This window comes from Nerophis lumbriciformis, linkage group LG31, assembly GCF_033978685.3.
Source record: "Nerophis lumbriciformis linkage group LG31, RoL_Nlum_v2.1, whole genome shotgun sequence".
In the NCBI taxonomy this organism is placed as follows: Eukaryota; Metazoa; Chordata; class Actinopteri; order Syngnathiformes; family Syngnathidae; genus Nerophis; species Nerophis lumbriciformis.
In genome coordinates this window covers 115929-127500 of record NC_084578.2, presented here as the reverse complement: position 1 = coordinate 127500, position 11572 = coordinate 115929, and the positions used below count along the sequence as shown (strand labels likewise).

General features: G+C 40.8%; 1 long non-coding RNA gene across 1 annotated transcript in view; it reads left to right on the top strand.

The window, feature by feature from the left end:
• The window catches only part of LOC140677452 (uncharacterized), a 16494-nt gene extending 6465 nt beyond the window's left edge, over positions 1-10029 (top strand). The window contains exon 3 of the long non-coding RNA XR_012049248.1: positions 9830-10029. This is a non-coding gene — a long non-coding RNA (uncharacterized lncRNA). The remainder of the gene's footprint in view (positions 1-9829) is intronic.
• The last annotated feature ends 1543 nt before the right edge of the window (positions 10030-11572 follow it).

Sequence of the window (11572 nt, the reverse complement as noted above, 5' to 3'; positions counted from 1 at the left end):
TTAAAAATGTAAACGTGTTACTAAACGTCTGGAATTTCACCGCTGTGTATCATTATACCGTTTATTGTTACATCCATAGTCCATTAACAAGTAAAAAGTCAAGGGCGGTCACGGCATGTTCTTGCCTTAAATGCCGGTCAATTTTTTCGGGCATTACGGCAAGTCACAAGGGTGGTCACGGAAAATGCAGCGGTTGCCATGGTTCAATTCAAGCCCTGCATACATATACATATCAAAGGGACAAGCGGTAGAAAATGGATGTATTTATATGTATTTATGTATTTATATATATATATATATATATATATATATATATATATATATATATATATATATTAGGGCTGCAACTAACGATTAATTTGATAATTGATTAATCTGTCGATTATTACTTCGATTAATCGATTAATAATTGGATACAAGAGACAAACTACATTTCTGTCCTTTCCAGTATTTTATTGAAAAATCTGGCATAGTGGCACCATGTTGTGGACATGAGGGGTGCAGCATACAGCAATAATAAGACAGAAATGTAACTCATCAGATCAGAACTGAATCAAATGTTGTACACGTTTCTGTTGTGAATAATAAAGGATTCATTTGAGGCTGCCTCTGAATAATAGCATGAAATATTCCAGCACCTTCAAAACGTTGAGTTATACTAAAGCGTCACTCAAATCTAAATAGATTTATATAGCTTAATCGGGCCCGGCTACATTGATCCATTATGAAACCAACCTGAGATATTTCTGTCCTTTACGTTTATTTCCAAATTGGTAACCGTGCGTTTTCTCTCTCAAAACGGAGTCAAATGTGGCGGAGACACATGATCAGCCCCGCGTTGCAACAAAGGCATAACATTAACGTTACTCACAAAAAAGCTGAACTCATGAATGCCTGTTGCCACTATGGACTTAAAAAGTTACGTACTGTGAGTTCTTCCCTTCATCCATGGCTCCAACATGTTTCCTCTTCAGTTCTTGCCTTCATCCATGGCTCCAACATGTTTCCTCTTCAGTTCTTGCCTTCATCCATGGCTCCAACATGTTTCCTCTTCAGTTCTTGCCTTCATCCATGGCTCCAACATGTTTCCTCTTCAGTTCTTGCCTTCATCCATGGCTCCAACATGTTTCCTCTTCAGTTCTTGCCTTCATCCATGGCTCCAACATGTTTCCTCTTCAGTTCTTGCCTTCATCCATGGCTCCAACATGTTTCCTCTTCAGTTCTTGCCTTCATCCATGGCTCCAACATGTTTCCTCTTCAGTTCTTGCCTTCATCCATGGCTCCAACATGTTTCCTCTTCAGTTCTTGCCTTCATCCATGGCTCCAACATGTTTCCTCTTCAGTTCTTGCCTTCATCCATGGCTCCAACATGTTTCCTCTTCAGTTCTTGCCTTCATCCATGGCTCCAACATGTTTCCTCTTCAGTTCTTGCCTTCATCCATGGCTCCAACATGTTTCCTCTTCAGTTCTTGCCTTCATCCATGGCTCCAACATGTTTCCTCTTCAGTTCTTGCCTTCATCCATGGCGCCAACATGTTTCCTCTTCAGTTCTTGCCTTCATCCATGGCTCCAACATGTTTCCTCTTCAGTTCTTGCCTTCATCCATGGCTCCAACATGTTTCCTCTTCAGTTTTTGCCTTCATCCATGGCTCCAACATGTTTCCTCTTCAGTTCTTGCCTTCATCCATGGCTCCAACATGTTTCCTCTTCAGTTCTTGCCTTCATCCATGGCTCCAACATGTTTCCTCTTCAGTTCTTGCCTTCATCCATGGCTCCAACATGTTTCCTCTTCAGTTCTTGCCTTCATCCATGGCTCCAACATGTTTCCTCTTCAGTTCTTGCCTTCATCCATGGCTCCAACATGTTTCCTCTTCAGTTCTTGCCTTCACCCATGGCTCCAACATGTTTCCTCTTCAGTTCTTGCCTTCATCCATGGCTCCAACATGTTTCCTCTTCAGTTCTTGCCTTCATCCATGGCTCCAACATGTTTCCTCTTCAGTTCTTGCCTTCATCCATGGCTCCAACATGTTTCCTCTTCAGTTCTTGCCTTCATCCATGGCTCCAACATGTTTCCTCTTCAGTTCTTGCCTTCATCCATGGCTCCAACATGTTTCCTCTTCAGTTCTTGCCTTCATCCATGGCTCCAACATGTTTCCTCTTCAGTTCTTGCCTTCATCCATGGCTCCAACATGTTTCCTCTTCAGTTCTTCCCTTCATCCATGGCGCCAACATGTTTCCTCTTCAGTTCTTGCCTTCATCCATGGCTCCAACATGTTTCCTCTTCAGTTCTTGCCTTCATCCATGGCTCCAACATGTTTCCTCTTCAGTTCTTGCCTTCATCCATGGCTCCAACATGTTTCCTCTTCAGTTCTTGCCTTCATCCATGGCTCCAACATGTTTCCTCTTCAGTTCTTGCCTTCATCCATGGCTCCAACATGTTTCCTCTTCAGTTCTTCCCTTCATCCATGGCTCCAACATGTTTCCTCTTCAGTTCTTGCCTTCATCCATGGCTCCGACATGTTTCCTCTTCAGTTCTTGCCTTCATCCATGGCTCCGACATGTTTCCTCTTCAGTTCTTGCCTTCATCCATGGCTCCAACATGTTTCCTCTTCAGTTCTTGCCTTCATCAATGGCTCCAACATGTTTCCTCTTCAGTTTTTGCCTTCATCCATGGCTCCAACATGTTTCCTCTTCAGTTCTTGCCTTCATCCATGGCTCCAACATGTTTCCTCTTCAGTTCTTGCCTTCATCAATGGCTCCAACATGTTTCCTCTTCAGTTCTTGCCTTCATCCATGGCTCCAACATGTTTCCTCTTCAGTTCTTGCCTTCATCCATGGCTCCAACATGTTTCCTCTTCAGTTCTTGCCTTCATCCATGGCTCCAACATGTTTCCTCTTCAGTTCTTGCCTTCATCCATGGCTCCAACATGTTTCCTCTTCAGTTCTTGCCTTCATCCATGGCTCCAACATGTTTCCTCTTCAGTTCTTGCCTTCATCCATGGCTCCAACATGTTTCCTCTTCAGTTATTGCCTTCATCCATGGCTCCAACATGTTTCCTCTTCAGTTCTTGCCTTCATCCATGGCTCCAACATGTTTCCTCTTCAGTTCTTGCCTTCATCCATGGCTCCAACATGTTTCCTCTTCAGTTCTTGCCTTCATCCATGGCTCCAACATGTTTCCTCTTCAGTTCTTGCCTTCATCCATGGCTCCAACATGTTTCCTCTTCAGTTCTTGCCTTCATCCATGGCTCCAACATGTTTCCTCTTCAGTTCTTGCCTTCATCCATGGCTCCAACATGTTTCCTCTTCAGTTCTTGCCTTCATCCATGGCTCCAACATGTTTCCTCTTCAGTTCTTCCCTTCATCCATGGCGCCAACATGTTTCCTCTTCAGTTCTTGCCTTCATCCATGGCTCCAACATGTTTCCTCTTCAGTTCTTGCCTTCATCCATGGCTCCAACATGTTTCCTCTTCAGTTCTTGCCTTCATCCATGGCTCCAACATGTTTCCTCTTCAGTTCTTGCCTTCATCCATGGCTCCAACATGTTTCCTCTTCAGTTCTTGCCTTCATCCATGGCTCCAACATGTTTCCTCTTCAGTTCTTCCCTTCATCCATGGCTCCAACATGTTTCCTCTTCAGTTCTTGCCTTCATCCATGGCTCCAACATGTTTCCTCTTCAGTTCTTGCCTTCATCCATGGCTCCAACATGTTTCCTCTTCAGTTCTTGCCTTCATCCATGGCTCCAACATGTTTCCTCTTCAGTTCTTGCCTTCATCAATGGCTCCAACATGTTTCCTCTTCAGTTTTTGCCTTCATCCATGGCTCCAACATGTTTCCTCTTCAGTTCTTGCCTTCATCCATGGCTCCAACATGTTTCCTCTTCAGTTCTTGCCTTCATCAATGGCTCCAACATGTTTCCTCTTCAGTTCTTGCCTTCATCCATGGCTCCAACATGTTTCCTCTTCAGTTCTTGCCTTCATCCATGGCTCCAACATGTTTCCTCTTCAGTTCTTGCCTTCATCCATGGCTCCAACATGTTTCCTCTTCAGTTCTTGCCTTCATCCATGGCTCCAACATGTTTCCTCTTCAGTTCTTGCCTTCATCAATGGCTCCAACATGTTTCCTCTTCAGTTTTTGCCTTCATCCATGGCTCCAACATGTTTCCTCTTCAGTTCTTGCCTTCATCCATGGCTCCAACATGTTTCCTCTTCAGTTCTTGCCTTCATCCATGGCTCCAACATGTTTCCTCTTCAGTTCTTGCCTTCATCCATGGCTCCAACATGTTTCCTCTTCAGTTCTTGCCTTCATCCATGGCTCCAACATGTTTCCTTTTCAGCTGCTCCTGAAGCAATGTTGTACTTCCGTGCCATTTTGCAGGAAACGCTCTTCTTTGAAGTTTTTAAAGTGAAGTGTTCCCACACTTTTGACGACTTGGGTCGTACACTTTTCTCCATTGAAGCAATAACCTCAAGATGTTTCTCCGCTAAACTATCGGTACTGTTTTCCTGCGCCATTTTTCCAATGTTTCCAGCTAAGGAGACGGCGTCGTCACGTGAGCTGCACATGACACATCATTGGCTAGCTTACCTCCACCTCATGACACGTAGCCTCAGCGCCGCCCTGGGGCTGTTTTGTACCGTTTTTGTACTTATTTGGATTATTGTTTCTCAGCTGTTGGTAAATGTTGCAGTTTATAAATAAAGGTTTATTAAAAAAAAAAAAATCGAATCGATGACTAAATTAATCACCAACTATTTTGATAATCAATTTTAATCGATTTAATCGATTAGTTGTTGCAGCCCTATTATATATATATATATATATATATATATATATATATATATATATATATATATATATATATATATATGTATGTATATATATATATATATGTGTATATATATGTATATATGTATGTATATATATATATATATGTGTATATATATGTATATATGTATGTATATGTATATATATATATGTGTATATATATGTATATGTGTATATATATGTATATATTTATGTATATATATATGTATGTATATGTATATATATATATGTGTATATATATGTATATATATGTATATATTTATGTATATATATATATATATATATATATATATATATATATATATATATATATATATATATATATATATATATATATACATTTGGGACCTCAAAGACAATAATGTTGAATATTCAATAACATGGCAAATTCTTGCATCCAGCACACCTTACAATAGTGGTAATAAAAGATGCAACCTATGCTTGAAAGAGAAACTGTTTATTATTTACCGTCCAGACCTGTCATCCCTCAACAAGCGCAGCGAAATTGTATCAGCATGCCGCCACAGACGGAAACACCTCCTAGGTAACACATGAGCCAATCACCACGCCCCTACGCCAGCCTGTACCCACCCACTCTGTGCCCTATATAAACCATGGTATGTGAATTCTCCCATTATATATATATATATATATATATATATATATATATGTGTGTGTGTGTGTGTACATACAAACCCCGTTTCCATATGAGTTGGGAAATTGTGTTAGATGTAAATATAAACGGAATACAATGATTTGCAAATCTTTTTTAACCCATATTCAATTGAATATGCTACAAAGACAACATATTTGATGTTCAAACTCATAAACTTTATTTTTTTTTGCAAATGATGATTAGGGCCCGCACGGCCCATTGTAGAAGGACTCCCAAAAAGAGTCCTTGTGCATTGGGACAGAAGGAGCTATTGTTTCTGTGCGTTTTATTCTTTCTTTATTATTATTCTTCCGCCGCCTCTTTGAGCTGTAATTTGACCCACTTAACATGCTTCAAAACTCACCATATTTGATCCACACACCAGGACTGGCAAAAACTGCCATCTAAAAAAACAAAAAACCCAAAACTCAAAATTGCGCTCTAGCGCCCCCTAGGAAAAAACACAGACAAAACGGCCTATAACTTCCAGTAGGAATATTGTAGAGACATGAAACAAAAACCTCTATGTAGGTCTGAATTTGACCTAGATTTCATACACTAACATCCTTCAGCGAAAATCAACAGGAAGTTGGCTATTCCCCCTTCAAGACAAAAATGTACTAAAAACAGTCACTTTTGCCTCTTTGAGCTGTAATTTGACCCCCTTAACATGCTTCAAAACTCACCAAACTAAACACACACATCAGGACTGGCAAAAATTGTTATCTAGTAAAAAACCTAACCCCAAATCTCAAAATTACGCTCTAGCGCCCCCTACGAATAAAACACAGACAAAACTGCCTGTAACTCCCACTAGGAAGGTCGGAGAGACATGAAACAAAAACGTCTATGTAGGTCTCACTTAGACCTACATTTCATAGATTGACAACCCCCAGCAAAAATCAACAAGAAGTTTGTAACCCCCCCTTAAAAACAACATTTTTGTAAAAACCGGTCACCTTTCTTCAAACATTATCTCCTCTGAGCGTGTTTGTCGTTTCGGCTTCAAACTAGCACAGGAGAGAGATTGAACCCTTCTGATTAAAAGTATGGAACAGAGTTTTTACTGCTCTGGTTTTAATTCTACAACCCTTCAAAGAACCGCTGCGCTGATGCTGCTGCGCCGCTGTTATTTCAAGGTGGCTGCTTAAAAGCAGGAAGCACCAGCGTGCCCACACAATGCAGACAAGGTAGGTACACTAGACAAAAGTATTGGGACACTTAGGACTACAACTGGACAAAAGTATTGGGACACTTAGGACTAGCACCAGCCAAATATGCGGGCCCGACCAACGCTGCTTGCAGCTTTAATTAACTTAAAATTTCATGGCTGCAACACGTGCCAAAGTAGTTGGGAAAGGGCATGTTCACCACTGTGTTACATCACCTTTTCTTTGAACAACACTCAATAAACGATTGGGAACTGAGTAAACTAATTGTTGAAGCTTTGAAAGTGGAATTCTTTCCCATTCTTGTTTTATGTAGAGCTTCAGTCGTTCAACAGTCCGGGGTCTCCGCTGTCGTATTTTACACTTCATAATGCACCACACATTTTCAATGGGAGACAGGTCTGGACTGCAGGCGGGCCAGGAAAGTGCCCGCACTCTTTTGTTACGAAGCCACGCTGTTGTAACACGTGCTGAATGTGGCTTGGCATTGTCTTGCTGAAATAAGCAGGGGCGTCCATGAAAAAGACGGCGCTTAGATGACATCATATGTTGTTCCAAAACCTGTATGTACCTTTCAGCATTAATGGTGCCTTCACAGATGTGTAAGTTACCCAGGCCTTGGGCACTAATGCACCCCCATACCATCACACATGCTGCCTTTTCAACTTTGCGTCGATAACAGTCTGGATGGTTCGCTTCCCCTTTGGTCCGGATGACACGATGTCGAATATTTCCAAAAACAATTTGAAATGTGGACTCTTCAGACCACAGAACACTTTTCCACTTTGCATGAGTCCATCTTAGATGATCTCGGGCCCAGAGAAGCCGGCGGCGTTTCTGGGTGTTGTTGATAAGTGGCTTTGGCTTTGCATATTAGAGCTTTAACTTGCACTTACAGATGTAGCGACCAACTGTATTTAGTGACAGTGGTTTTCTGAAGTGTTCCTGAGCCCATGTGGTGATATCCTTTAGAGATTGATGTCGGTTTTTGATACAGTGCCGTCTGAGGGATCGAAAGTCACGGTCATTCAATGTTGGTTTCCGGCCATGCCGCTTACGTGGAGGGATTTCTCCACATTCTCTGAACCTTTTGATGATATTATGGAGCGTAGATGTTGAAATCCCTCAATTTCTTGCAATTGCACTTTGAGAAACGTTGTTCTTAAACTGTTCGACTATTTGCTCACGCAGTTGTGGACAAAGGGGTGTACCTCGCCCCATCCTTTCTTGTGAAAGACTGAGCATTTTTTGGGAAGCTGTTTTTATACCCAATCATGGCACCCACCTGTTCCCAATTAGCCTGCACACCTGTGGGATGTTCCAAATAAGTGTTTGATGAGCATTCCTCAACTTTATCAGTATTTATTGCCACCTTTCCCAACTTCTTTGTCACGTGTTGCTGCCATCAAATTCTAAAGTTAATGATTATTTACAAAAAAAAAATATGTTTATGAGTTTGAACATCAAATATGTTGTCTTTGTAGCATATTCAACTGAATATGGGTTGAAAATGATTTGCAAATCATTGTATTCCGTTTATATTTACATCTAACACAATTTCCCAACTCATATGGAAACGGGGTTTGTATATATATATATATATATATATATATATATATATATATATATATATATATATATGTCTTAATAAGGTTATCCAAAAAATAGTGCTCGATACCGTAGTAGAGCGCAATATATGTATGTGTGGGAAAAAAAAATCACAAGACTACTTCATCTCTACAGGCCTGTTTCATGAGGGGTTCCCTCAATCATCAGGAGATGATTGAAATCTCCTGATGATTGAGGGAACCCCTCATGAAAAAGGCCTGTAGAGATGAAGTGGTCTTGTGATTTTTTTCCCCATACATATATATATATATATATATATATATATATATATATATAAATATATATATATATATATATATATATTCTTCCATTGAACAGTCTGAGGCCAGGACTCCCTTAAAAGATTTGACAAAATTAATTTTGCAAAGGTCACAGGCAAAGTCAGGCCCTGTCTACATTAAGCCGAATAACTCCTTAAAGAAATGATTATTTAGCCTAAGCCCAGTGTCAGCCACACTAACCCGTCGTTTGTGGTTCCCCTCCTTGGATATTTTTTTACATGGGTAAGTGTGTCGTGTATTTCTTGAATCTCCGGCTCTTAGCTTTGTATTTACTCATCGATCGGTTACAAACTGAGTTCGGAGAGAAAGTGACGCCAAAAAGGCCGAGCCTCAAACAGGAAGTGACGTCAGAAAGAACGTGCCACAGCCAGCTTCATAACAGACGCTTGTGGAAATCACACGTTAATACCTTAAAAGAAGGAAACGCGTAATTGCAGCTACTTCAGGTGCAACACATCTCAGATGACAACATAGCAAAGTTGAGTGACGGTTTTGGATAAAGCCTGGGAGAATTGCAGCCTGGTGGGATATGTTTGTCAACGAGTGTGTTGTGCCACAGGAACGGTAAGAAAACTTTCCAATGTCCAGGTCAGCTCTGATTCTACTTAGCGAAAAACTTTGTCCATTTGTCGAAGGAGAGACAACGAGAATGCGGGCTCCTGTGGACTAGGGAGTACTACGGAAAACGGTGAATGCATTTGGACTGGCAAAGAAGATTATCAGTTATTGTTCGCGATGTATGTATGTCGAGCGATTACTCAACGTCTAGTTTTATACTCCATAACTATTGTGAAGCCGTCAAGTACGACCGCCAATTTCAGCCTACTAGCACAGTGTCCTGACCAGATATCTAGATCCCTAGATTGATTGTTGTAAAATGTTATTTATCACATTGTTTACTTTCACACGTCCATTAAAGATATGATTGATGTATGATGACTCAGGTGTGATTGACTATAATAGTCTAACAGCTGCTGATGGTGAGGCAAGCAAGGTTTACTGTTCAAAGAAATGTGGCAATAGGCTACATTGAAACACAGTGTAAGAAAACACTTCCAGGTCAGCGGTAACTATGACACGTGCATTTTTTTTCCCGCGCATGCGTACTAGGTCGCTTTGTGCTGGAGGGGAGAGGGGGTCTTAAACGGTGGCATTGTGTTTGTGCTGACAAGGATCAGGTTAGGTGGGATAAAGCCTGGATAACCTTAGTGTGACTGAGCAAAGCTGGACGTTTCTAAAGCATGTGTTTGTCTTCTTGTGTCCTGCAGACCTCGATGAAGAACATTATCTCAATGAGCAGGAGGAGGAACCACAGCCCCTCCACATTAAAGAGGAAGAAGAGGTACCAAAGCTCCAACACATTAAAGATCCACAGCCCCCCCACATTAAAGAGGAAGAAGAGGTACCACAGCTCCAACACATTAAGGAGGAAACAGAGGATCCACAGCCCCCCCACATTAAAGAAGAAGCAGCAGAACACAGCATCAGTCAGGAGGGAGATCATATTGAAGGACTGGTGGAGTTCCCAGTGACTGGTGTCCCTGTGAAGAGTGAAGATGATGAGGTCAAAGGTGAAAGTGAGGAGAAGAGAGAGGCGGAGCCTCCAAGCAGCAGCTCAACACAACACATGACAACAGAAGCTGATGGAGACGATCACAAGCAGACAAGATCTTAGCTCCACTATCAGATAGTGAGGACACAACGTCACACTCTCCTCACACTGATGATGAACACTCTAAAGATGATGCAACATGTCACACTGACAACACTCACTTCACATGCTCTCACTGTCACAAAACTTTTACATACCATAGTTCTCTGAAAAGACACATGAGAACACACACTGGAGAAAAACCTTTTTCATGTTCAATCTGTGGCTTATCTTTTACAAGGAAAGAGAGTTTAAAAGATCACTCAAGAAGACACACTGGAGAAAAACCCTTTTCTTGTTCAATCTGTGGCTTATCTTTTACTAGGAAGGACAGTTTGAAAGATCACTCAAGAACACACACTGGAGAAAAACCTTTTTCTTGTTCAGTGTGTGGTGTATTTTTTGCACAGAGCGTAAGTTTGAAAAAACACATGAGAAGACACACTGGAGTTACATTTTCCTGTTCAGTGTGTGGAACAGGTTTTGTACACAAGGACAACTTGAAAAGACACATGAGAATACACACTGGAGAAAAACCTTTTTCTTGTTCAATCTGTGGCTTATCTTTTACAAGGAAGGCCGGTTTGAAAGATCACAAGTGTGCTGGTGAGAACAGCAGCAGTAAAATAGAAAAGTGCTCCGCAGACCTCCACCAGGCCAAATCTCCCAGTAGTAAAGAATCCTTCAAAAGAAAGCTGAATCCAAAAATGATGATCAGGATCAACTCCAAAATATAATCACTTGTTCCTTATCCCATTTCTGACATGTCCTGAAAGTTTCATTAACATCTGACTATACTTTTTTTTGTTTTGATTCCAACTAAATGACAATCAAACACACCCCAAATCACTTTTAGTTACTTTTCAATTACTTCAATAGCAAACATGTAAATGTATTTCTTAGTTACACATCCTGGAAAACAACATCCACACAACAGTTTATATTTATTATGCATTCTTACTAATATTTTTAATTGTGTACTAACACATCACTTTGTACTTCTGCTAACATTTAAGAAGTGATGATGATGTTATGGTTCAGTGTGCCCTTTCACAGGCTTGCTGTGTCCAAAACAAGTCACCACCATGGTGGTGCCAGCCGTCATACTACTTGTACAATATAATTATGCACACCTTTTGTAAGATAGACATTTGTACTAGCAGATTCAAACCAGCGCTGTATCCTTTGGATGTGACCTTGTAGAATAAAATGTCTGTTTTTTAGGACTAATGGTCTGATTCTTTGTGGTGTTTTAACAAAAATAAAAGTCTATTCTTTCAATTGGTGCCATGACCCAGATTGACTGACACTGAGGACTCGAAATGTGTTCTTTTGCAAGAAGATCTAGGCCCCTATTGTA